Source organism: Argopecten irradians, chromosome 9, assembly GCF_041381155.1.
Source record: "Argopecten irradians isolate NY chromosome 9, Ai_NY, whole genome shotgun sequence".
Taxonomy (NCBI): Eukaryota; Metazoa; Mollusca; class Bivalvia; order Pectinida; family Pectinidae; genus Argopecten; species Argopecten irradians.
Window position 1 is genome coordinate 34,350,702 of NC_091142.1, and position 23,655 is coordinate 34,374,356.

At 40.2% G+C, this 23,655-nt stretch overlaps 1 pseudogene; it reads right to left on the reverse strand.

The window, feature by feature from the left end:
• Positions 1 to 938: 938 nt before the first annotated feature.
• Positions 939 to 7,098, reverse strand: LOC138331052 (uncharacterized; annotated as a pseudogene).
• Positions 7,099 to 23,655: the final 16,557 nt, after the last annotated feature.

The following is a 23,655-nucleotide window of genomic DNA, read 5'->3' on the forward strand; positions in this document are numbered from 1 at the left end:
GATATAAATACCTCGACAACTTGAACTTCAAGAAATGGAACCATGACACAGACGTAAAATTTAGATTGGATTACATATTCTTTAAAAATCTCCATTATTTTTGTCAGTTGTTAGTGTGTCTTAGAGTGGCTTGTTGCATATGGAGATGAAAGTGGATGCATAAGGTGATCAACAATAGGGCAATAATTTAGGGATAAGTGTCTAATGGATACTCATGATCTCTCAATTCGGTGTTATTCTCAAATGCATTTATCCCTATTAACTTTCACATACTCTCCTCACACATGGTACCACTAACATTTCTTAAAAGTTTCACTATTCTTAAATCCTACTCGTTTAGAATTACTATTTAAAGCAAATTCATAATTGTCTGGTTTTTTGCATCAATTTGATCGTTGCCCTGTTCATAGGCAACAACCAAGCAGTGTCAAATTGATGTATATATAGTATCAAAATATCTCTATTGGGGTCTCTATTGCCTCTTAGTTATTCACTTAGTTATTCACAATAAGTTGTTTAAAGGATTTTAGCCTATTTGACCCTGTGACCATATATGAAGGTCAAGGTCATTCATTCGAACAAATTTGGTAGCCCTTCATCCCAGCATGCTGTAGGCCCAATATGAGTATCCTGGACCATTTAGTTCATGAAAAGAAAGTCATTTAAAGATTTTAGCCTATTTGACCCCTGTGACCTTGAATGAAGATCAAGGTCATTCATTTGTACCAACTTGGTAGCCCTTCATCCCAGCATGCTACATGCCCAATATCAGTACCCTGGGCCTTCTGGTTCTTGAGAAGAAGTCATTTATAGAATTTAGCCTATTTGACCCCCGTGACCTTGAATGAAGATCAAGGTCATTCATTGGAACAAACTTAGTAGCCCTTCATCCCAGCATGCCACAGGCCCAATATCAGGTCTCTAAACCTCTTCATTATTCACAAGATGTTGTTTAAATCGTTATAGCCTATTTGAACCCTGTGACCTTGAATGAAGGCTATTCTCTGGTTGTAATCAGATCGACCCTTGATGTGACTGTTCCTAGAATTGTCCCACACCAAATTCATAAATAGGGCTACCTGAACATTTTCTTCTCCGTGGTCAGAACGAACTTTTGTTTGTTTGTTTGTTTGTTTGTTTGATTAATTAACGTCCTATTAACAGCTAAGGTCATGTAAGGACGGCCTCCCATATATGCGGTGTGTAGCGTGTATGATGTGCGAGTGCGAGGTGCGTGTTTCGGGAGACTGCGGTATATTCATGTTGTGTCTTCTTGTATAGTGGAACTTTTGCCCTTTTTATAGTGCTATATCACTGAAGCATGCCGCCGAAGACACCAAGCAACACACCCCACTGGCAATCCATATTTCATCACTGCAGTGACAAAAAGGTCCAACACAGTGGAGGATTTGTTGTTGGTGCTACACTTTAAGTAGGTTACTAGTCTTGAATATCCATCTATGCATCCGTGTGTTACCATACCCCACCTTGAAGAATATGAACAATATATTGATAAACAAGAGGCCCAACGGGCCTTAACGGTCGTCTGACTACCTTGGCAATAGTAAAATTAATTATATATGGTGTCACTTTGTCAGGACCACGTCAGGCTCATTTTCAATTTCTTTCAACAAATTTTATTTCAAACAAGAGGCCCAAGGGCCTTAACATATAGGAAATTAATTAGATATAGTGTCATGGTAGCCATCTTCGATTTGTGATCAACCAGAGATGTAACAATACTTTGTCGGGACCATGTCAGGATCATTTCATGCAAGTTTCAGCCAAATCGCACCGGTAGAACGTGATAAGAAGTTCAAAATGTGTTTTCAAGATGGCGGCTGTGGCAGCCATCTTGGATTTCAGATCAACCCGAAAAATAACAACACTTTATCTGGACCAAGTGAGGATCATTTCATGCAAATTTCAACCTAATCGCACCGGTAAAACTTGATAAGAAATTCGAAATATGTTTTCAAGATGGCGGCTGTGGCGGCCATCTTGGATTTCGGATCAACCCGAAAAATAACACTTTGTCGGGACCTTGTCAGGATCATTTCATGCAAGTTTCAGCCAAATCGCACCGGTAGAACTTGAGAAGAAGTTCAAAATGTGTTTTCAAGATGGCGGCTGTGGCGGCCATCTTGGATTTCGGATCGACCCGAAAAATAACAACATTTTGTCGGGACCATGTCGCTGATACTTCACTTCATGCAAGTATCAGCGAAATCGCACCGGTAGAACTCGAGAAGAAGTTGAAAATGTGTTGGATTTCGGATTGAAAAGAAGTTCAAAATGTGTATTCAATGGCGGCTGTGGCGGCCATCTTGGATTTCGGATCAATCCGAAAAATAACAACACTTTGTCGGGACCTTGTCAGGATCATTTCATGCAAGTTTCAACCAAATCGCACGAGTAGAACTTGAGAAGAAGTTCAAACTGTGTTTTCAATATAGCGGCTGTTGCGGCCATCTTGGATTTCGGATCAATCCGAAAAATAACAACACTTTGTCGGGACCAGTTCAGGATCATTTCGTGCAAGTTTCAGCCAAATCGCACAGGTAGAACTTGAGAAGAAGTTAAAAATGTGTTTTCAAGATGGCGGTTGTGGCGGCCATTTTGGATTTCAGATCGCTCCCGAAAAATAACAACACTTTATGGGGACCATGTCAAGATCATTCCATGGAAGTCCCGGCAAAATCACACTGGTAGAACTTGAGAAGAAGTTAAAAATGTGTTTTCAAGATGCCGCCATCTTGGATTTCGGATCGACCCGAAAAATAACAACACTTTGTTGGGACCATGTCAGAATCATTTCATGTAAGTGTCAGCCAAATGGCACTGGTAGAACTTGAGAAGAAGTTCAAAATGTGAAAAGTTAACGCACGGCGGACGACGCACGGCGGACGGCGCACGGCAACGGACGAAACATGACGACTATAGGTCATCTGACCCGAAGCCCAGACACAGGATTGTAAAATTGGAATATAGTACACAAATCTTACTAGAGATGATCATGAATGCAATGCAAAGCAACCATGTTCCACATGTACTGTATTTTATAAATTATGTATCTTGGTATCAATTCATAAGTAAAAACAAAACTGTAAAAACACGACATGAGCAACTTTAAGTCATTTTTTTGTAATTGATTTATTTTGGACATGTACATACCTCATTTCCAGCCTTGGGATGATCATTATGGATTTAATTCACTTGTTGGTCAAGATCTGCGTCACTAAGTCTGGAATACTTTTCACCATGAACACTCATGCCGACTGCCTTCAATTTCTTGTAAATTGAATCAGCAGAGTATCCCAATTGCTGTCCTATTTCTTTAGCTGTAAAACCTTTTGGCAGTCTCTCTTTAACTTCCTCAATGTCAAGGTGAAGTGACGTCGACCCCGATTGTGTTGTCTTGAAGGCAAAGCTGCATGATGTGTAGCTACAATGGTATAATATTAAAATAAGTGTTTATAAGAAGTACTATACATAACACAAATTTCTTTCTCCTCAGATCAGTATGGAGAGCAGAAGAATGTGTAATACATGAAAAAATATTTATAACTGATTTTATTTGTTTGTTTGTTTGATTAATTAACGTCCTATTAACAGCTATGGTCATGTAAGGACGGCCTCCCATGTATGCGGTATGTTGCGTGTATGTTGTGCGAGGTGCATGTTTTGGGAGACTGCGGTAAATTCATGTTATGTCTTCTTGTATATTGGAACTATTGCCTTTTTAGCTCACCTGGCCCGAAGGGCCGGTGAGCTTATGTCATGGCGCGGCGTCCGTCGTCCGTCGTCCGTCCGTCCGTCTGTCCGTCAACATTTCCTTTAAATCGCTACTAGTCATAGAGTTCTGCATGGATTGTAACCAAATTTGGCCACAAACATCCTTGGGGGAGGGAGAACAGAACTTGTATAAATTTTGGCTCTGACCCCCCGGGGGCAGGAGGGGCGGGGCCCAATAGGGGAAATAGAGGTAAATCCTATAAATCGCTACTTGTCCTAGAGTTTTGCATGGATTGTAACCAAATTAGGCCACAAACATCCTTGAGGGAAGGGGAACAGAACTTGTATAAATTTTAGCTCTGGTCCCCCGGGGGCAGGAGGGGCGGGGCCCAATAGGGGAAATAGAGGTAAATCCTTTAAATCGCTACTAGTCATAGAGTTTTACATGGATTGTAACCAAATTTGGCCACAAACATCCTTGGGGGAAGGGGAACAGAACTTGTATAAATTTTGGCTCTGACCCCCGGGGGGCAGGAGGGGCGGGGCCCAATAGGGGAAATAGAGGTAAATCCTATAAATCACTACTTGTCCTAGAGTTCTGCATGGATTTTAACCAAATTTGGCCACAAACATCCTTGGGAGAATAGGAACTGAGTTTGCATAAATTTTGGCTCTGACCCCCTGGGGGCAGGAGGGGCAGGGCCCAATAGGGGAACTATAGGTAAATCCTATAAATCGGTACTTGTCCTAGAGTTCTGTATGGATTGTAACCAAATTTGGCCATCAACATCCTGGGGGGAAGGGGAACAGAACTTGTATAAATTTTGGCTCTGACCTCTCAGGGGCAGAAGGGGCGGGGCCCAATAGGGGAAATAGATGTAAATCCTATAAATCTCTACTTAATTGTCCTAGAGTTCTGTATGGATTGTAACCAAATTTGACCACAGACATCCTTGGGGGTAGGAGAACAGAACTTGTATAAATTTTGGCTCTGACACCCCAGGGGTCCAATAGGGGAAATAGAGGTAAATTCTTTAAATCACTACTAGTCATAGAGTTCTGCATGTAATGTAACCAAATTTGGCCACAAACATCCTTTGTGGAAGGGGAACAGAACTTGTATAAATTTTGGCTCTGGCCCCCGGGGGGCAGGACGGGTGGGGCCCAATAGGGGAAATAGAGGTAAATCCTATAAATCGCTACTTGTCCTAGAGTTTTGCTTAGATTGTGACCAAATTTGGCCACAAACATCCTTGGAGGAAGGGGAACAGAACTTGTATAAATTTTGGCTCTGACCCCCTGGGGGCAGGAGGGGTGGGGCCCAATAGGGGATTTAGAGGTTAATATTAAATCTCCTTCAGAAAAGAAACAATGAAGCTGTATTCAGAACATTACTTGGCATTACAAACCAGGTGAGCGATACAGGCCCTCTGGGCCTCTTGTTTATAGTGCTATATCACTGAAGCATGCCGCCGAAGACACCAAGCAACACACCCCACCCGGTCACATTATACTGACAATTGTTAGCAAAATTTTTGGCAAAGGCGTCAGCTATTTCGGATTTTGAAGAAAATATTTTATTTTTGTTAATGAGGTGGGAGGATCCGCGTATGTTCCATCATATGATAGTGTTTGTCTCTATGTTGGTCCCTGAGGATAGTTTGTCGGACCGACAGGACTACTTGAAGTAGGTTGTTTGGTGACGATAAATGTGTTGTCACCAAACTCGCTGTCGTCCGATAGAACATCATAGATGTTCTGTCCAAGGATAGGGTCATCTGATCCCTTACTGGGTTTGTTGTTTAGTGCAGGGAACCTCGCCAGCTTTACCTTGGTGGTTTTGGTCTGGTCACCTACACGAAAATATAAGGAAAAATAATCTTCAAAATTCAATCCTATACACTGACAGCTTCAGTTTGCGGCCGCCATTTTTCATACATATGGGGAGGTTGTGCGTTGCTCCGGTACTGCTCTCCCCAGTAAATATATATTTAGCTAATGCAAATGCATAACAGGAGTAATTAAACTTTTTTTTATTATTTTTTAAATAATAACACTTTGAAAATTAAAAGCTATGGAATGCAGTCAAAATATCCACCAAGATGAAGATGAGCACAAGGAATCATGACGTCACATATTATACAGTCAACAAATGGGACAAAATCATAGGATTGGCATACACGGCACTACAGGCCTTGAATGGACACAGAGAAATCCGAATCTTAGAGTTTATGCTAGACAAATATTACATCATATACGTATACTCCTGTAGTTAAAAGTGCGTCCTTTTATTTCTAATTTATGTCTTCTACATGAAATTAGAAAATAAAATAAAGTATAGCTTCACTTTTCCCATGCTATGCCGTGCATGATTCATATTAATGATTTGATAATTAAAACATCTGGCTGCGTCCTTTAAGGCTTCAGTCATATTATAACTTGATAGGCATTCCGAGAAAAAAATGAACATGTCGGTGGTGGTTAAAGTAAGTGAGCTACACAATGTTTAAATGGAGTTTGGACATGCCACCTCCAAAGGAGATTGTGGATGAACACATTTATGGGTACTATATGCTGTTTACCACCCCATAGATTTTATGATTTCGGCTTGGTTTTTGAGGTACCCATTAGAGGCAATACCAAAGACGCAGGGAGATGTATGACACCAAAACTTAAGAGAAATAAGTATTTCGGTCAAAGTTCACCGTGTCAGCCAATCAGAATGCGTACAGAGTTTATACCATATGTGGTATCAACAAATTGTTAATCAACAGCTGCATCATTTATTTGATACCCTGAGAATTGAATAACACCACCTATTGTGGTAGAAAATTTTAGCTGTATTCAGTTGATTGTCACATACATATTGATTAATAAACACTGAAGATCCAGGTGATAATCTAAAGTTTTCACTCGTTTGACGGATAAGTGTGCTGGCAACATTCACTTGTCAAACAACCAAATTTACTCGTTTCGGCGAGCGGACGAATACATTTCCCCAGCTCCGATATGTTCTAAGAAACTATATATTTTAACCAATGCTTGATTATCGATCGATGTTAAATAACCGGAAATCAATCTGAAGACCAATTCCAATCACTATATATACTTCAATATTCCGTCGTGCGATATCCTTTATCGATGATTGGAAAATCATCACGACATTTTGACTCATACATTATGCATGAGCGAGACCTCTGCTGCAATCTTATTAACTGACTGAAATGAAAAGCTGTTATGTTCCTTTCGGGACACCTCGTCATTTACCTTTCGCGTAACACACACACAAGACACCTCAAGAGGAAACGCCAAGATGATTTTCCAGATCGGTCTACATATTTGTACTTTGGGGGCTGCTATCATCTTAATGACGTCTTGTATAGATTTATAGGATGAATTTGAAAGAAAAATTATTGCTCATATTATCAAAAATACTCGGGAATCAGTGCCGTCAGGTTTTGTGACGTCACTGCTGACGACTGGTTCGCCCGTTGTCAGTATAATGTGACCGGGTGGAGTGTGTTGCTTGGTGTCTTCGGCGGCATGCTTCAGTGATATAGCACTATAAAAAGGGCAACAGTTCCACTATACAAGAAGACACAACATAAATATACCGCAGTCTCCCAAAACACGCACCTCGCACAACATACACACAAGCACTGCATACATGGGAGGCCGTCCTTACATGACCATAGCTGTTAATAGGACGTTAATTAATCAAACAAACAAACAAATCATAACAAAAATCATCGCTATGGAGCCCAGAACTTTTTTGAAAAAAAAATTCTCTGAGTTGTTTGAGTAGGCAAATTTCCCTTGGGATGGTCGATCAGCCGATTTGCCGGTTCTCAATGACGTAAGCGATTTTCTTTGCAAACACCTAAGCGGCAACCGGAACAACCGGACAAGTTACCAAAGCGGCTATCTATAAGAAGTGCTTACTTCTATGAAATATGATTCGTTTTTACTTTAATAATGAGATATGCCATTTTATTTCTTGAATTATCAACGTCACAAATACAACACAAATAAGTGATTATTTGAAAATTAAAGGAATGGGGTGATTTATTTAAAACTAACAATTGAACTAAAGCGGCAATACATAATTTTGCTAGAGACAACGTTAGTCTTCAGTACATGAGCACTACTTGTTTGTTTGTTTGATTAATAGCTATGGTCATGTCAGGACGGCCTCCCATGTATGCGGTGTGTTGTTGGAGGTGTGTGTTTTGGGAGACTGCGGTATATTCATGTTGTCTTCTTGTATAGTGGAACTGTTGCCCTTTTTATAGTGCTATATCACTGAAACATGCCGCCGAAGACACCAAGCAACACATCCCACCCGGTCACATTATACTGACAACGGGCGAACCAGTCGTCCCACTCCCTGTATGCTGAACGCTAAGCAGGAGCAGAAACTACCACTTTTATAGACTACATGAGCACTACAAATAAAAACTATTGAATTGCAGACAAAAACACTGCGCCTATTTGCAAAGGTGGAAGTTATAGTGTATATGAACTACATATACATATAGGGAAACCAAAATTGTTAATATTATAAAGAGGCATGCTTCCACTAGGTTCCCCTAGGGCCGTAGTTGCGCACATTTAATATTTTCAAGATCTACGGCACCCAATCGCCTAGCCAAACATACCTATCACTTTGGCATTGAAACGTCTTTTTTGGGGGACGTGGAAGGGGCGTGGTGGTAAAAGGTGCAGGTATGTTTTGCTAGGCGATTGGTTGCCGTAGATCGTGAGTTCGAGGCCTGGATAGGGCACAAGAAATTTTCAATAAATTGACATCCTTTGTTAAATTGTGTTTCTTTGATAAGTCTAATATATGTATCCCACTACATATAATAAGCATATATATGGACCGTTCGTTGGAAATTCGTGCCAAGTCCCTGTGATTGATATAAGCAAATATACAGATGTATGGGACTAGCCTACCGGGTATACAGAGATAAGACTAAAATGGGGACCTCGAAGTAACAAACTTACAGCCTATTAATATGCTGCATAAGATTTTACCTTCGGCAATTACTCACCAATTGTATAATATATTTGTTTAGTGAATTGTTGCCACTCTTGTGTTTGCAGGTAACATAAATGAGACTGGCAGTATTCGCGGTAACATGCATCAGCATTTGCGGTTGCCTTGGAATAGCCATGGTAAGATTTTACTCCTGGAGTTACATTCTACTGACCAACTCTAGACCATGTTATTCCTTACCATGAAATAGACTCAAACTGAGTGATCATAAGGATCTATCTTTTAACCAGATTGATTTTAGACACACCACTTTGGTACATTTTATTGCTACGCCGTTTGATGTGTAGCAGTTAGTTTCATAAGCAAATCACGCTTTCTTGCAGTTTAATGCAGGGTTGTCATGTAACAAGAACACTTGAATCAGAAGCTTGATCCATGTGTTACAACCATTGCCTGTTGAACTAATATTTAAACGAAATAACTAATATTAAAACGAAATACAGAAACAGACATGAATATGCCCGGATTCGGACGCCCTGATAAACCATGGAAACACAGCGCTTGCATCCGTTGATATTACGTGTAGAACAAGCATTCCTGGTAAAACTATATTCTGAATTAGGATTTTCTAGAAATCAATCAGGCATTTTTAATGAAATCTAGTTATATTTGCAGGTTGACCAATTATATCTGTAGAAGTATACTGTACCACATTAGAGACATGTTTTTGTCTATATTGGCGAAACGCGGAGCATACTATAATGTGGAATGCGGAATGAAAGTACACAGTAAAAGCGGAATGAAAACGGAACATAGAAAACACAGAAACATATCAGATAAAGTTCAATATCGGCGGCGTATTAGGGCCACTATAGGCACCGCAGACTCAAACCAATAATAGATTTCAGGAAAACCCCTTGTGGGCACATGATTTCATAGAGAGGTGAATGTTTCGGAGCCTGTTGATTGGGTATTAATGGCGCATTAGTTTCAAATGTTTAATGTGTGGGTAGGGCAATATATGTAGATGTTAAATATGTAAAGGAATTTTGGTATTCTTTTAAGTCTGTTTCTGACAGAGGAGATAATCAAGATAGGAATTTTATGAGAATTTTGGTCAAATTTTAGTCGGAATTCAACGAAAGATGACCATCCCCCTTATGAAAGTTTAGCTTTGTTTGTTTGTTTGATTTATTAACGTCCTATTAACAGCTATGGTCATGTAAGGACGGCCTACCATGTATGCGGTGTGTTGAGTGTATGTTGTGCGAGGTGAGTGTACTGGGAGACTGCGGTATGTTCGTGTTGTGTCTTCTTGTATAGTGGAACTGTTGCCCTTTTTATAGTGCTATAACACTGAAGCATGCCGCCGTAGACACCAAGAAATCAACTCCTCCTTGAATTGGTTATAACCATATATGTCGTGGAACATCTGTGGAAACAAACTATTCAAATGAATGACCTTGACGACCATTCAACTTCACAGGGAGTCAAATGAGCTAAATTCTTTAAGCAACTTCTTGTGAATACCTACCAGGCCTAGAGACGTGATATTTGGCCTACATCATACTCGGATGAAGGGCTACCAAGTTAGTTCAACAAATGACCTTTACCTATTTCAGAAACTTACATATTCAACTAAGGAGTTCCTTGTATTGTTTATATTAATTGTTAACAACTACTTTCTACTGTGACTGTTGTTTTGTGCCATGAGTCAGATGAACGTTAAGGCACATGGGCCTATTGTTGATTACTGAAATGTTGCACGTGTTCTTGCAGTTTGTATACTCCACAAAGTGTCTGGATATACCTGCTGAAGAACTGGAGGGACCAGAGGGACCAGACACAGAACCAGCACCGACACCGTCCCCATTTATGGTATGACATGTTGAGTTTCAAGTACGAAGATCCCCAAGACTGCAAGGGCTGCCTCCACGAATTATAGTACCAGACGAGCACACACCCTTTCAAAGAATATTGAGGCTACCGGCCCATATAATGGCACCACCTGTACGTGTACCATTAAGGAAATCTTTACGGCTTCAAGGACTGCTGGCACCAATTATGGGAGCCACGATAATCGATGTACCCTTGCGGAGATCTAGCCGCGTTCACAGAAAACCGATTTGGCATGCAGATTTTGTGATGTAATTTTTGTAAGTCATTAAGATTATCTTTCTTTTTTCATAGTAAGTAATAGCCGGAAACAACGGATGCTCAGATAGAGTTATCCGCCCTTGTGTTATTGAAGACTGGTTCCCTTCCCTTAGTTCTCTAATCTCCGCCAGGTTGCGCTCCGTGAAGCGTACATAAGGGAGGTAACTGAGACGGGAACCAGTCTAGTGTTTTTGTAACTCCCCGCAATGAACACATGGAGAGATTGGGCGCATTCAACCACTTTTTTGAATGACAGAACAGGGGTGCTGATGCGCACAATTTGATAACAGAAATATCAACAGTTTTTGACCACAGCTAGCGGCCTCCATGGTGTAACGTCATGTAACCCAGATTCGCATACATTTTTCTTATTTTTAAGTATCTATTTGTCAGATTGCAATAGAATTCCAATTTTTGTAATTATATTGCAAATAAAGCCTATCATCTTTCTGTTGATCTATGTTTCGAATTCTTCTTGCACTTGTTTCAAATGAGCTAAATTCTTTAAGCAACTTCTTGGGAATACCTACCAGGCCTAGAGACTTGATATTTGGCCTACATCATACTAGGATGAAGGGCTACCAAGTTAGTGCAACAAATGACCTTTACCTATTTCAGAAACTTACATATTCAACTAAGGAGTTCCTGGTATTGTTTATATCAATTGTTAACAACTACTTTCTACTGTGACTGTTGTTTTGTGCCATGAGTCAGATGACCGGTAAGGCACATGGGCCTATTATTGATTACTGAAATGTTGCACGTGTCCTTGCAGTTTGTATACTCCACTGGTGAAGAACTGGAGGGACCAGAGTGACCAGACAGAGAACCAGCACCAGCACCTGCACCGGCCCCAGTAATGGTACGACCTGTCCACGTGTTTCAAGTACGAAGATCACTAAGGCTGTGTAGTATAAAGATGCATTGATATGGAATTTTAATTTAAAGATTTAAGTTAAAATAAGCTATGTGAATATGTCTTCAGGCAGTTGATTCAGGAACATCATCTAGTCCATATAGGAAGTCAGTTCATAACTAGGAAGTTGTTATTCAATCATTGCCTGACATAATTTTAGGAAATCGTGACCTTTACACCATTCCTGCTTCCTGGTATAGAATATATATGAGACTCGAGATATTCTTTAAACACACTCCACAGACACTCCGGACACAACATACACAACAGACACTCCGGACACAACATACACTACAGACATGACACCAGGACACCTCTGAAGATACCAACACTAGGAAGCATGGAAATTAATTGTATGAACATGTATTTTAGTAGACGGAGAAGTTATGATTGTAATTCCCGTCAGGATGTATAGGGCTATACGGTCCTTAGTCCACTATACTAAGTATGTTATGGAAAAAAATATGCAACTAGAAGTCAACGCCTTCCATCATCATTCAACTACATCGACATGAACCTCACAAGAAACATCAAGCCATACACCAACTCCATTGTAAAGAAAAGTCATTTCATTATAGCTGCAAGGGCTGCCTCCACCAATTGTAGTACCATTGCGACTACCGGCCGCCCGTATAATGGCACCACCTGTGCGTGAACCTTTAAGGCGATCTTTGAGGCTTCAAGGACTGCCAGCACCTATAATGGGAGCCGCGATAATGGATTTACCCTTGCGGAGGTCTGGCCGCATACACAGAACACCTGCATGGCATGCAGATTTTGTCATGTAATGTTTGTAAGTCATTAAGATTTATCTTTCTTTTTCCATCGTTAGTAATAGCCGGAAACAACGGATGCTCAGATAGATACAATGAACACTGGGAGAGATTGGGCCAATTCAACCACTTTTTTGAATGACAGATTTTGTTCGTTGTTTGATTTATTAACGTCCTATTAACAGCTATAGTCATGTAAGGACGGCCTCCCATGCATGCGGTGCGCTGCGTGTATGTTGTGCGAGGTGAGTGTACCGGGAGACTGCGGCCGGGATTGGGCCAATTCAACCACTTTTTTGAATGACAGATTTTGTTTGTTTGTTTGATTTATTAACGTCCTATTAACAGCTATAGTCATGTAAGGACGGCCTCCCATGCATGCGGTGCGCTGCGTGTATGTTGTGCGAGGTGAGTGTACCGGGAGACTGCGGTATGTTCGTGTTGTGTCTTCTTGTATAGTGGAACTGTTGCCCTTTTTATAGTGCTATATCACTGAAGCATGCCGCCGAAGACACCAAGCAACACACCCCACCCGGTCACATTATACTGACAACGGGCGAACCAGTCGTCCCACTCCCTGTATGCTGAACGCTAAGCAGGAGCAGAAACTACCACTTTTATAGACTTTGGTGTGTCTCGGCCAGGGGACAGAACCCAGAGCCTTCCTCATAGGGGCGAACGCTCAACTCAAGGCCAAAGTGAAGCGGTGCCAAGGGATACATTAGGAAAGATAAAGTCAGTTAGGAAGAAGAGAAAAGATAAGATCCTAAATTTAGTCGCCTTTTACGATCATGCAATAGGGGCAGCAGGTACAATTCTAACGCCCTACCTGCAGGGCCATGAAACAGGGGTGCTTAATGTGCACAATTTGATAACAGAAATATCAACAATTTTTTCCCACAGCTAGTGGCCCCCATGATGTAACGTCATGTAACCCAGATTTGCACACATTTTTCTTATTTTTAAGCATCTATTTGTCAGATTGCAATAGAATTCCAATTTTTGTAATGATATTACAAATAAATATGTTTGGAATTCTTCTTGCACGTGTTTCCTTAAATAGCATCCTTGGATACTGGTCTGCCAAATAGGTTTTCTGTGAACGCGGCCAGATCTCTGCAAGGGTACATCGATTATCGTGGCTGCCAAATTGGTGCCGGCAGTCCTTGAAGCCGTCAAAATCTCCTTAATGGTACACGTACAGGTGGTGCCATTATACGGGCCGGTAGTCGCAACTTCTTTCTACTGTGACTGTTGTTTTGTGCCATGAGTCAGATGACCGTTAAGGCACATGAGCCTACTATTGATTACTGAAATGTTGCACGTGTTCTTGCAGTTTGTATACTCCACAAAGTGTCTGGATATACCTGCTGAAGAACTGGAGGGACCAGAGGGACCAGAGGGACCAGACACAGAACCAGCACCAACACCGTCCCCATTTATGGTATGACATGTTGAGTTTCAAGTACGAAGATCACTAAGACTGCAAGGGCTGCCTCCAGCAATTATAGTGCCAGACGAGCACACACCCTTTCAAAGAGTATTCTGGCTACCGGCCCATATAATGGCACCATCTGTACGTGTACCATTGAGGAAATCTTTACGACTTCAAGGACTGTCGGCACCAATTATGGGAGCCACGATAATCGATGTACCCTTGCGGAGATCTGGCCGCGTTCACAAACAAGAGGCCCAGAGGGCCTGTAAGGCTCACCTGGTTTGTAATGCCAAGTAATATTCTGAATACAGGTTCATTGTTTCTTTTCTGAAGGAATTATAATATTAACCTCTAAATCCCCTATTGGGCCCCACCCCTCCTGCCCCGAAGGGGGCCAGAGCCAAAATGTACACAAGTTCTGTTTCCCCTTCCCCCAAGGATGTTTATGGCTAATTTTGGTCACAATCCAAGCAAAACTCTAGGACAAGTAGCGATTTAAAGGATTTACCTTTAATTCCCCTATTGGGCGCCACCCGTCCTGCCCTCGGGGGGCCAGAGCCAAAATTCATACAAGTTCTGTTCCCCTTCCCCCAAGGATTTTCGTGGCCAGATTTGGTTACATTCCATTCAGAACTCTATGACTAGTAGCGATTTAAAGGATTTAACTCTATTTCCCCTATTATGCCCCGCCCCTCCTGCCCCCGGGGGGTCAGAGCCAAAATTTATACAAGTTCTGTTCCCCTTCTCCCAAGGATGTTTGTGGCCAAATTTGGTTACATTCCATTCAGAACTCTATGACTAGTAGCGATTTAAAGGATTTACCTCTATTTCCCCTATTGGGCCCCGCCCCTCCTGCCCCGGGGGACCAGAGCCAAAATTCATACAAAATCTGTTCCCCTTCCCCCAAGGAATTTCGTGGCCAAATTTGGTTACATTCCATGCAGAACTCTATGACTAGTAGCGATTTAAAGGATTTACCTCTATTTTCCCTATTGGGCCCCGCCCCTCCTGCCCCCGGGGGGTCAGAGCCAAAATTTATACAAGTTCTGTTCCCCCTCCCCAAGGATGTTTGTGGCCAAATTTGGTTACAATCCATGCAGAACTCTATGACTAGTAGCGATTAAAAGGAAATGTTGACGGACAGACGGACGGACGGACGACGGATGCCCCGCCATGACATAAGCTCACCGGCCCTTCGGGCCAGGTGAGCTAAAAACCGATTTGGCATGCAGATTTTGTGATGTAATTTTTGTAAGTCATTAAGATTTATCTTTCTTTTTTCATAGTTAGTAATAGATTGCAATAGAATTCCAACTTTTGTAATTATATTACAAATAAAGCCTATCATCTTTCTGTTGATCTATGTTTCGAATTCTTCTTGCACTTGTTTCAAATGAGCTAAATTCTTTAAGCAACTTCTTGGGAATACCTACCAGGCCTAGAGACTTGATATTTGGCCTACATCATACTAGGATGAAGGGCTACCAAGTTAGTGCAACAAATGACCTTTACCTATTTCAGAAACTTACATATTCAACTAAGGAGTTCCTTGTATTGTTTATATTAATTGTTAACAACTACCTTCTACTGTGACTGTTGTTTTGTGCCACGAGTCAGATGACCGTTAAGGCACATGATTTGTTTGTTTGATTTATTAACGTCCTATGAACCTATTATTGATTACTGAAATGTTGAACGTGTTCTTGCAGTTTGTATACTCCACAAAGTGCCTGGATATCCCTGCTGAAGAACTGGAGGGACCAGAGGGACCAGACACAGAACCAGCACCAACACCGTCCCCATTTATGGTATGACATGTTGAGTTTCAAGTACGAAGATCACTAAGACTGCAAGGGCTGCCTCCAGCAATTATAGTGCCAGACGAGCACACACCCTTTCAAAGAGTATTCTGGCTACCGGCCCATATAATGGCACCATCTGTACGTGTACCATTGAGGAAATCTTTACGGCTTCAAGGACTGTCGGCACCAATTATGGGAGCCACGATAATCGATGTACCCTTGCGGAGATCTGGCCGCGTTCACAGACAAGAGGCCCAGAGGGCCTGTATCGCTCACCTGGTTTGTAATGCCAAGTAATATTCTGAATACAGGTTCATTGTTTCTTTTCTGAAGGAATTATAATATTAACCTCTAAATCCCCTATTGGGCCCCACCCCTCCTGCCCCGAAGGGGGCCAGAGCCAAAATGTACACAAGTTCTGTTTCCCCTTCCCCCAAGGATGTTTATGGCTAATTTTGGTCACAATCCAAGCAAAACTCTAGGACAAGTAGCGATTTAAAGGATTTACCTTTAATTCCCCTATTGGGCGCCACCCGTCCTGCCCTCGGGGGGCCAGAGCCAAAATTCATACAAGTTCTGTTCCCCTTCCCCCAAGGATTTTCGTGGCCAGATTTGGTTACATTCCATTCAGAACTCTATGACTAGTAGCGATTTAAAGGATTTAACTCTATTTCCCCTATTGGGCCCCGCCCCTCCTGCCCCCGGGGGGTCAGAGCCAAAATGTATACAAGTTCTGTTCCCCTTCTCCCAAGGATGTTTGTGGCCAAATTTGGTTACATTCCATTCAGGACTCTATGACTAGTAGCGATTTAAAGGATTTACCTCTATTTCCCCTATTGGGCCCCGCCCCTCCTGCCCCGGGGGACCAGAGCCAAAATTCATACAAAATCTGTTCCCCTTCCCCCAAGGAATTTCGTGGCCAAATTTGGTTACATTCCATGCAGAACTCTATGACTAGTAGCGATTTAAAGGATTTACCTCTATTTTCCCTATTGGGCCCCGCCCCTCCTGCCCCCGGGGGGTCAGAGCCAAAATTTATACAAGTTCTGTTCCCCCTCCCCAAGGATGTTTGTGGCCAAATTTGGTTACAATCCATGCAGAACTCTATGACTAGTAGCGATTAAAAGGAAATGTTGACGGACAGACGGACGGACGGACGACGGATGCCCCGCCATGACATAAGCTCACCGGCCCTTCGGGCCAGGTGAGCTAAAAACCGATTTGGCATGCAGATTTTGTGATGTAATTTTTGTAAGTCATTAAGATTTATCTTTCTTTTTTCATAGTTACTTTCTTTTTTCATAGTTAGTAATAGATTGCAATAGAATTCCAACTTTTGTAATTATATTACAAATAAAGCCTATCATCTTTCTGTTGATCTATGTTTCGAATTCTTCTTGCACTTGTTTCAAATGAGCTAAATTCTTTAAGCAACTTCTTGGGAATACCTACCAGGCCTAGAGACTTGATATTTGGCCTACATCATACTAGGATGAAGGGCTACCAAGTTAGTGCAACAAATGACCTTTACCTATTTCAGAAACTTACATATTCAACTAAGGAGTTCCTTGTATTGTTTATATTAATTGTTAACAACTACCTTCTACTGTGACTGTTGTTTTGTGCCACGAGTCAGATGACCGTTAAGGCACATGATTTGTTTGTTTGTTTGATTTATTAACGTCCTATGAACCTATTATTGATTACTGAAATGTTGAACGTGTTCTTGCAGTTTGTATACTCCACAAAGTGCCTGGATATCCCTGCTGAAGAACTGGAGGGACCAGACACAGAACCAGCACCAGCACCAACACCGTCCCCATTTATGGTATGACATGTTGAGTTTCAAGTACGAAGATCGCTAAGACTGCAAAGGCTGCCTCCACCAATTATAGTACCAGACGAGCACACACCCTTTCAAAGAGTATTGCGGCTACCGGCCCATATAATGGCACCATCTGTACGTGTACCATTGAGGAAATCTTTCCGGCTTCAAGGACTGCCGGCACCAATTATGGGAGCGACGATAATCGATGTACCCTTGCGAAGATCTGGCCGCGTTCACAGAAAACCGATTTGGCATGCAGATTTTGTGATGTAATTTTTGTAAGTCATTAAGATTTATCTTTCTTTTTTCATAGTTAGTAATAGCCTGAAACAACGGATGCTCAGATAGAGTTATCCGCCCTTGTGTTATTGTAGACTGGTTCCCTTCCCTTAGTTTTCTAATCTCCGCCAGGTTGCGCTCAGTGAGGCGTACATAAGGGAGGTAACTGAGACGGGAACCAGTCTAGTGTTTTTGTAACTCCCCGCAATGAACACATGGAGAGATTGGGCAAATTCAACCACTTTTTTGAATGACAGAACAGGGGTGCTGATGCGCACAATTTGATAACAGAAATATCAACAGTTTTTGACCACAGCTAGTGGCCCCCATGGTGTAACGTCATGTATGTAACCCAGATTCGCACACATTTTTCTTATTTTTAAGTATCTATTTGTCAGATTGCAATAGAATTCCAATTTTTGTAATGATATTACAAATAAAGCCTATCATCTATCTGTTGATCTATGTTTGGAATTCTTCTTGCACTTGTTTCCTTAAATAGCATCCTTGGATACTGGTCTGGAACGCACCTGATCTCAACCGATTGCGGGTACCCAGATTGGCACATCCAGGTAAAATAATGAACAAACAAAAATATCAGGATATTTCAAATCTTATTTGATTTATTTTGAAACTACAATACGAAAGTTAACAATTAATGCCATTGAAAACTTTTCTTCATATTTATTTTTAAAATGATTTATCTCAAAATCGATATAGTCAATACGCAGGTAAAAATTAATCTACATTTGTACATTTCATTGCGTCATTTCTTTACTCCGAACATTGTTTACTAACCATGTTCGTTCAGGCAGTGGGGCAAGCGCCGGAGGCGTTCCGAATATGTCGCCGACCAATCAGAGACCGCGTACGAGACCGCGTATCATACTCGAAAAAAAAGATAAAGGTCAAGGAACATGGCCGTCGTTGACTAGAGAATTCATGACCCGCAAAGCTTTCTCCTGTGAAAGACAGTGGTAGCGGTAGAAAGAGAATACTATATGGTAGATGAACATTAGTCCGCTAAACCTGCCTATATTATTAGGCTTTTTTAAATTTTTTTTTTTGCCTAATATATAGTCAGCTCGCGGTACCTCTTAAAAATGTGAAATCGTAGGCCAGATTTGGCCTACGCTACGTCAGCGGCATATTTCTAATATATCGTCCATGCAATGCCGGGAAAACGTACACATACCTTAATATTAGGATCTTATGTACTCCTTTGCCCCCATGTTACATCCCATTTATGAAATTAAACAACTGTGTACAATGAAATACTTCCGAGACCCTTCTATTTCACACATTTGTAATGGCCGCCGTATACACATTTAGTAGAGCAAACGGCAGCCAATCAACTTCGCTTCCGATTTTATTTTTAAAAAGCCACGTGTAGTTGAAAGATAAACAAAATGCTAGCCAGTTAGAGTTTTTAAAGTAAAATCATGGTCGACATACACATGTTGTCAAATATTCAAATTGAACACGACTATTGCTAGTACCGCATCACTTTCGCGATATTCACGTTGCATATACATGTAGCATATACACGGTAGAATTTTGTTTATCTTTCAACTAATATAAAGGTATGTGTACGTTTTCCCGGCATTGCATGGACGATATATTAGAAATATGCCGCTGACGTAGCGTAGGCCAAATCTGGCCTACGATTTCACATTTGGTGTAGTAATAAAAATAGGACATGCTGAGTTTTATTGCTTGCATTGCTGAAAAAATTATAGCATGATCTTCAAACAGAGCCATGGACGAAAAAAAATCGAAGACGATTTGTGGCCAGAAGATCATTTTTAACAAGCGACGGTATAATTTTGAGAAAAGTTGAGTTAGTCACCTTGTTAGTATTAAGGACATGTGTATTGGCCGAACTTTCAAATCTTTTATTTCTGAGTCTAGGAACTAGCCTACCACCTGTGATGTATACGTATACGTAGGCATAACTGTAAATGTACTCTGCAGACAAAAAAATTTCCGGAAATTGGACACCTCGGCCCTACTACATGTCGGCCGGACCGATGTGTCTTGACAACCTTGGCCCTGGTAGAAGTCGGCCTCGTGTAGAGTCGGCCTAATTAAATATATGTGTCACGTCAGAAACATATATACATATTATATATATTTCTGGTCACGTGTTTGTTATTTGTTATAATAATTTGTATGTCGTTTAATTCTAATATTGTTATCATCAGAAAATTATGTATTTAAAGTTACGTAGTAGGATAGACAGTTTCACACATTCTGTGCATGTATTTCTATTTAGCCTAACTAATTATATAATTAGTTAATATGAAATTGACTTCTTTTTAGGTCACCTGAGACAATATGGGAGGGGCCAAAAGGGGTAAAATTGACTGAAATTTCAAAAATCTTCTTTTCCACTCACAGATGTGATGGAATTAAATACTCTTCATAGATAGAAAGGTCCTAAGGTCCTTTACAAAAATTGTGAATTATATGACCCTTGGATCTCGGGTTTCCCACTGGGGAGGGTGTTAAGTTTACTATAGTTTATATAGGGAAAACACATTCTTGAGTATTATCTAATCATTTGTAATAGGAAAGGAGTCAAATATTGTCAGAATTATCAGTATGAGATGGCCATTGAATCCTATTAACCAATTTTCCATGCCTGACCCCAAGGGCCCTTAGGAGCGGGGTCAAATAGACTATAACTTCAAAAATCTTATTCTGGAAATGGCAGAATCACATACTCTTCATCGATGGACAGGTCTTAAGGTGTTTTATAAAAATTGTGAATTATATGACCCTTGGGTCTCGTGTTTCCCCCTGGGGAGGGGGTCAAGTTTACTATAGTTATATAGGGAAAACACATTTATGAGCATTTTTTGCTCAATTTTCATAGGAAATGAGTCAAACTTGTTTAGAATTATTAGCCTGAGATAACATTTTAATATTATATCTATATTTGTCCTGGTCAACCTCCTCGGGGCAGAGGGGCGGGACCAAAAGGGGAAAATAGGCTAAAATTTTAAAAATCTTCTTCTTAAATACTGGAAATGGTAGAATCAAATACTCTTCATAGATGGACAGGTCTTAAGGTGTTTTATGAAAATTGTGAATTATATGATCCTTGGGTCTCAGATTTCCCCCTGGGGAGGGGGTCAAGTTTACTTTAGTTTATATAGGAAAAACACATTTATGAACATTATTTGCCTAGTTTTCATAGGAAATTAGTCAAACTGGGTTAGAATTATTAATCTGAAATAACATTTTAACATCATATCCATATTGGTCATGGCCGACCCCCAGGGGGCAGAGGGGCGGAGCCAAAAGGGGTCAAAATGGTAATTTCAAAATTCGTCTTTTTAGCCCACCATCATCAGATGGTGGGCTATTCAAATCGCCCTGCGTCCGTGGTCCGTCGTCCGTCCGTAAACAATGCTTGTTATCACTATTTCTTAAAAACTGCTGCAAGGATTTTGTTCAAACTTCACATGGAGGGTCCCCTTGGTCCATATTTGTGCCATACAGATTTTGAGGCTGATCGGAAAAACAAGATGGCCGCCAGGCAGCCATCTTTGATTTTGGCAGTTGAAATTTGTTATCGATATTTCTTGAGAACTACTGAAGGAATTTTGTTCAAACTTCACATGGAGGTTACCCTTGGTCCCTTTTTGTGCCATACAGATTTTGAGGCTGATAGGAAAAACAAGACGGCCGCCAGGCGGCCATCTTGGATTTTGATAGTTAAGGTTTGATATCCCCATTTCTCAAAAAGTGCTGAAGGGATCTTTCTCAAATTTAATATGTAGGTTCCCCTAAGCCCCTTGTTCATATTGCATTTTTGGACCAATCGGTGAACAAGATGGCCGCCAGGCCGCCATCTTGGATTTCGATAGTTAAAGTTTGTTATGGCTATTTCTCAGATAGAACTGAAGGGATCTGTCTCAAATTTCATATGTAGGTTCCCCTAGGGACCTAGTTGTGCATATTGCATTTTGGGACCGATCGGTCAACAAAATTGCTGCCAGGCAGCCATCTTGGATTTTTATATTCAAAGTTTGTTATCGCTATTTCTCAAAAGGTACTGAAGCGATCTGTCACACATTTTATATGTAGTATGTTTGAAAAAGTTTAAAAAGTAGAGAAAAGATCCATCTTTCCTTTGTCAGATATAAATCATTCTTTGGTGGGCGCCAAGATCGCTCTGGGATCTCTTGTTGAATTCACAGATTTGATGGAACCAAATAATCTTCATAGATTAAAAAGTCTTATTTATAAAATCACTGACTGACTTCAAGGGCCTGATGATAGTGTGATATACATGTACAGTGTTTATATGCATGTCTTTGTTTCATTCTGTATCTGAACTCAGGTGACCGCTTAGGCCCAAGGGTATCTTGTTTAATTAAAATGTATATCAATCACTTTTGGTGAAATTGACTTTTAGGTGATAAACTTTTAATAATTATAACATCAATGATATTTTTACTGTTTTAATCTATCCATAAGCCAAACATACTGGCTGGGTGTGAAAATTGTATTGTGTATGTTTTATATTGTATTTTGTGTATTAACACGTGACACTTTAATAAACTAATTTATTATTATTTATTATTATTTATTACCTAATTACACAACCCAAACCCCAAATTGGGCAGAGGGGGCGCTATGATGGAACACGTTGTTTTAACAGATTACCTCAATTAGAGTAACTCATGCATTAGCCAATCACTGAAGGGCACAATAAATATATTAATTATGGTGATCTCTACGTCAAATCACTTGATCAGTTTCAATCTATCACGATGTATCGCCTTCGCCTTGCCTGTGCCAAGCCCGTGCGTCCCCGTCAGAAAGCCTTGCGCTGCAGTTCCTGGTAAGTCCAGTTTTAATTTTTTATTTTCACAGCTTAATTCATCAAAACTAATGATTTTCAATAGATTACTGAAGAAAAAACAAATTGTTTGCCCAGTTACGACACATATAACTTTAAGGTAATTCGAGATGAGATGTACGTTTATAAATACGGCTTAATATTGTTATAATTATGATAACTTAACTATAACTGTTACCATATTGATATTCATTATGAGATATTTGGCCATTTCAACTTCTACTAAGAATGATAATATTATATATAACGGCATTTGAAACATCTAAATTTTTGATTCGTAATATATGTATTTGCAAATGTATAACTAGTTAATTTTATATAATATGCATGTTACATTTTGAACTTGCAATGGTATAACTACTTATGATATTTAGTCATTTTACTTTTAATTAATTGATAAATTGTCTTATATTCATTCTTGTGCTAATATATATATATATATGATTTGGGATCGTTTCTTAAATCTGATTCTGATCTATTTAAACTCAAGTTAGAAGATCTTGTTTAGACAGGAATGTGTACGTTTGATAAATGATTCATCTAAAGGATAAATAATACAAACATCATATTACAACTTATTTTTCTCAACCTTATTTAAATTTTGAATAAGTCTTTAGACTTTAAAGTTAAGAGAAACATATCTTAATTTCGGTTATCTGCCCATGATTTAAATATAGAGAGGGGAAGATATAGGAATACACCAAGGAATCATATAATATGTTAATTCTGTAATGATGAAATTGAAGATGAATTCCATTTCTTCATTAAATGTTAGGTGTATGAATATTTAAGATTAAATTTATAAAACCATATTATGTCAGAAATCCTAGCATGTTTAAGTTAATTCAATTATTA